The sequence below is a fragment of the Stomoxys calcitrans genome, chromosome 2 (assembly GCF_963082655.1).
Source record: "Stomoxys calcitrans chromosome 2, idStoCalc2.1, whole genome shotgun sequence".
NCBI classification, from domain to species: Eukaryota; Metazoa; Arthropoda; class Insecta; order Diptera; family Muscidae; genus Stomoxys; species Stomoxys calcitrans.
Window position 1 is genome coordinate 14,391,095 of NC_081553.1, and position 5,293 is coordinate 14,396,387.

Sequence of the window (5,293 nt, forward strand, 5' to 3'; positions counted from 1 at the left end):
GACAACCATATCGAATATGGTTCAGATTGGACAATATTTTGATGTAGCCCATATATAGACCGATCTCTCCATGTAAGGTCTAAGGCCTATAAAATCAGCATTTATTATGCAGTTTCGCAGAAATTCAGCACCGAGAAATGTGTTAGATTTTTGGTTGTCCGTGCAGAGTATGGTTCTGATCGGCCCATATGTGGATATATCTGTCAGGGACGCAGCCAGGAATTAAGTTTGTGTGGAGGAAGGGGTCATAATAGAACTACAAAACAATAATAAGAACATAAATGCGATAACATTCGAGAAGTAGGAATATGGGGTGTGGGCTAGGGTCCGATAGTCTTCCCAACCCCTCACCCTGGCTACGTCCCTGGCTGTTATTTACGCCGATCTCCCGATTTACGGTATTTCCGATTTCGCAAAATTTTGGAACAATGTGTTGCGTTTGTCCCTAAACGTGCTGGGTTTGGCGTAAACCAGACCATTATTCGATATAACTGCCACCGGTTCAGAAATGGTTCATTTTCACCGGATTTTGTCGAAATTTGGCTATTACATATACCTGAAGTGGTGGTGAAGAAAGAATTTTTATGAATTTTCAAAAAAAAACAAAATTTTGAACGCAATCTTCTTTAAAGACAAAAGGCAAGCGAAAATATTGGCCTTTTTGGTAGCTATATCCAACTTTAAAGTAATTGGCCAAGACTTTAAATTGAAAGATCCGCCTACATGGGAGTTATATCCAAATCTAGACCGATCTGGGCCAAATTGTAAATGGATATCAAAGGGCCTAACACAACTCACTGTCCCAATTTTTGGCAAAATCGGACAGTAAATGCGCCATACCCCCACGGGGGATCATTTGGGTGAAAATTATATAATAGCTCTTTACCACGATCTGAGATGGAATATTAAAGCTACCCAGGGATCGTGTTGTTTTGGAATTTCCTTAGCTATTGGGTACGAAACAACGTGGGATAGAAGGCTGATAAACGTAGTAATATGGCGTAGGATGGGGGTGGTAGGAAGATAGGCAGGGAGGACCGCTGAAGCGATGGGACGATGGGTGTGTGAGCTGTTGGTAGGCTGCATCGAGCTGAGTCGGTGAGCTGAGAATGGCTGGACCATGAAGGCTTGGAGCTGGTCGAGTGTGTGTGTGGATTTCTGATGTTTTGAAAGTTTTAACACGGTGTCGATGTTATTTCTCGTGTCTAACATACTGTATACCGTGTGTGTGAATGTTTCGGTGGCACTCCTGTTTTGGCTCAGTCATATGCTGAGTCATTTCGGGTTATGCCACCTGATTTCTGAGGGTTTCGTGTTGCTATGGGATGGTGCTTGCATCATCCCATAAGGTGACCAGTCAGGAACTGTCTGGAGTTCAACTGGTAGTAGTTGGACTACGTGGCCGAACCAAAGACCTTAATCTGGTACCACGGGAGTCAGGAGCCCCTGGAACTTCGGTTCCAGCCTGACAATTGCTGAGGCCCCAGTTAGGAGCAACATGGTGGCTGTGGTTTAACACCTAAAATCGCAGTATGCTCGGTGTGGAGTTGCATGTACTCAACTGGGTGCCGTGGCTTATAGAACGGAAAGAGTTTTGCATAATGCTCTGCTCCTAACCAAGGGGGAGAACACATCCAGACAACATGAACTCGAATTGGTATTCATGCAAGCTTCGGCTATGTATGGGGGCGTTGGTAGACGCATCGTTTTCACCCGGGTTTGAGAGACCTGAAGGATTAAGCCATCATGGCAGGTGTCTGCATAAAACACCATTTGATCCAAAACCATAAATCGAGAAATCGTTCTATATGGCAGCTATACCCGAATTTGAACTGATCTAGGCCAAACTGCAGAAATATATGGAAGAGCCTAATACAACTCACTGTCCCAAATTTCGGAGAAATCGGACAATAAATACACCTTTTATGGCCCGAAACCATAATAGAGATATCGGTCTATATCGCTACACACACACAGCTTGTGACTCTGTAATTGCATTCTTTCTTCTGTCTGTTATCAGCTGTTACTTTTAGCTTGCTTTAGAAAAAAAGTGTAAAAAAGTATATTTGATTAAAGTTCATTCTAAGTTTTATTAAAAATGCATTTACTTTCTTTTAAAAAATCCGCAATTACTTTTTGGACAACCCAACATATCGGTCTATATGGCAACTTAAAGTGATTCTGTCAAAGCCTTAATGGTTATGTACATGCTAAACTAAAATTCTTGTTCAACTGTTGAAGAATAAAGTTGAAAAACCAAAAAGTCGCTGTTTTACTTCGAAGGGCATTTTAAATTATATACGAATGAAACCATATTATTCACTCAGACAAGGGAAGATCTTTTAGTCTAAGACGAATATTGTGCTGTATTGCCTTATTCATGTCTAGGTATAATATTACAATCAAATGAAAACCGTTAACCAGACAATTACCCTGACGAAGAGGACTCGACCCTTACAACACAAAATTTCGATAAAAATGATTCAAAGAACAAACTTGAATTAAACTTTCTGTAGACAAAATGTTGATACAATTTTCCCTTAAGAACCTAAAAACCGGCAGTAAATACTTCAATGAAATAGAAGTGATAATTATCATAAGAAATGTTTAGAAATAAAACCGAATTGATCACCCTAGCATTTTGTACACAAATTAACATTGACATCCGGACATCGCTAGATCGAAACCGAAAGTAATTCCGGGACTTATCAACACTTATGCCGTACACAAAAGAATTCTAACAAGCAAAAGCGTGCTAAGTTCGGCCGGGCCGAATCCTCCACCATGGGATCAATATCCCAAATCGGTTTATATGGCAGCTATATCAAGACATGGACCGATATGGCCGATTTAAAATCCCAACCAACCTACATTTACTTCTTCGAAAGTTAGCGTGCTTTCGACATACGGACGGATGGACAGACGGACGGACATGGCTAGTTCGACTTAAAATGTCATGACGATCAAGAATATATACACTTTATGGGGCCTTAAACGAATATTTCGAGGAGTTACAAACAGAATGACGAAATTAGTATACCCCCATCCTATGGTGGAGGGTATAGAAATCTCTTCTTATTGGGGGTTAAAAACCAATCAGTGTTTGGAATTTTTTAAACCAAATCATAGCTAGTATATGGTATCAACTGAACGAGGTTTATGCCCATAAAATCGACTATTTCAATTAGAGTTTGTGTTAGGAATTTGGTGAAATTTGTTAATGTCAATCAATATGGCATTGAAATTTACATCTTTTTTTATTACAGTAAAATATAGAAAATATTATGTTTTGGAACATTTGATTTAAAATCGCTAGGAAAAAAAACTTTAAAACTTTTGCAAATATTAGCGATTAAAACTTATTTTGGATAATTTGTAAGCATTCAATGTTAATTTTTCATAAACACATTAATGGTTTTGACACGACCTAATGGTTGCGGACCAGTCCGTTAACACAGAGCATTAACTATGAAATGTAGGTCATCTTACGCATACTTTAGAAGCGACATCTGCTCCAGATAGATACCTAAGGCGCTGAAGAAAGTGTCATGGTGATAAATATTTATATGCACACACGCACGCACGCACCCATAAACATATATTTATGAATATTTAATAAATAAAAATTTTATTACCAGTGTAGGAGTTGAAATCAGAACAACAAAAGCACAAAGCGATCATTGAAATTTTACGATCCAACAACGCCACACACTAAAACGAAACAAAATAAATGTCTTGCCTAATTCGAAACCCAAAAAGGCTGGCAATGAGTTCGAACCATCATCGATTGATCGTTAACTGCGATAAAAGAAATCAATTTCACTATCGGTTACAGTAACTTAATATCGTTTGAGCCAAAGAGACAAATTAAAATAAAATTTAAGCATCTCATTGTGGCGATCGCCGTAAATCACTCACCACAACATACTCACTCTAGCGATGAACGACGACGAGCGACAGTTGTACTGACGGCTCGAGGGAACGAAACGAAAACGACGCTGAAACTATGGCATAAACGAACAATAAACAAACATCGAAATGGTCGCATCGAGACAATCGACAAAACATCAGATCGAGATTGTCAAACTTAGATAACAAGGCAAACTATAGAAAATTAACAGCATTTAAATGCTTCCACATTTCCATTTACAAATGCTCAAAACAAAATATTTTCCAATTTTACGAGATTTTTGTTTTTCCTCGCCTTCCTCTTCTTCTCTTTTCAGCTAGACAGCTGGCTGGACCAGAAACGAGTCGAAGCTCAAGTCGAGAGAGATAAGCATCAATGGGAACTCTCTAGTCAAAGTCAATAAACAAACACAAAAATGCTTCACCATAACGTTCTTGTTTCCTATCATCGAGTTCATAGGCATAATCTCTGTCATCGGCATTCCCAAGAATTATATTAGAACTTGAAAAAGAATATGCCGTCACAAAAATTAAGAAAAATTATTTTATGACAGAAAATTATTAGTAAAAAATTTAATGGACACAAGACATATATTAGTTCATGACTTAAAATTTATTTAAACTCATTGAAAATCAGTAAGGCAAGGCAAAAGTCGGGCGCTGCCGACTGCATAATACCCTACACCTATCCTATAGTACAATGTGGGACCTATATCCAATTCTGAACCAATTTTGATGGACCTCGGCGAGAAAATATGTTCAAACTGTAAAAACTACGGTTGACAAATGACAACATTATGGCAAAGTACCCCAAATCTGACGAATGGGAGCTATATCTAATTCTGAACCGATTCCGAGCAAAATTCTCAGATAATGTGGTAGTCGTCGAGGAAAGCGTTGTGCAAACTTTTGGCAACATTGATCAAACAATGCGCTTGCAGTGGGTCTTGGGGTGAAAATCTGGCGATATAAATACATATATGACAGCTATATCCAAATCTGGGCCGATTTCTATGAAATTCACCAGTAATATTGATAGTCATAAGAAAATCCTTCCTGCCGAATTTCGACAGAATCGGATAACAAATGATAACTTTTTTGCAAAATTTCTCAAAATCAAATGAACTTATATATGAGAGCTATATCTAAGTCTGAACCGATTTCGAGCAAACTCCCCAGATACTGTGGCAGTCATCGCAAAAAGCGCTTTGCAAATTTTTGACAAGATGGATCAATAAACGCGCTTGCTGTGACTGTTGAAGTTAAAATCGAGTGATATATATATATATGAGAGTTATATCTTCATCTGAACCGATTTCCATGAAATTCACCAGTAATATTGTGAGTCAAGAGAAAATCCCTCCTGCCGCATTTCGAGAAAATC

At 38.5% G+C, this 5,293-nt stretch overlaps 1 long non-coding RNA gene across 1 annotated transcript; it reads left to right on the forward strand.

Annotated features, from left to right (window-relative positions):
* Nucleotides 1–3,302: 3,302 nt before the first annotated feature.
* LOC106089136 (uncharacterized) lies at nucleotides 3,303–4,506 on the forward strand. Its single transcript, XR_009397194.1, has 2 exons — nucleotides 3,303–3,375; nucleotides 4,231–4,506. It is a non-coding gene; the product is annotated as an uncharacterized LOC106089136 (long non-coding RNA).
* The last annotated feature ends 787 nt before the right edge of the window (nucleotides 4,507–5,293 follow it).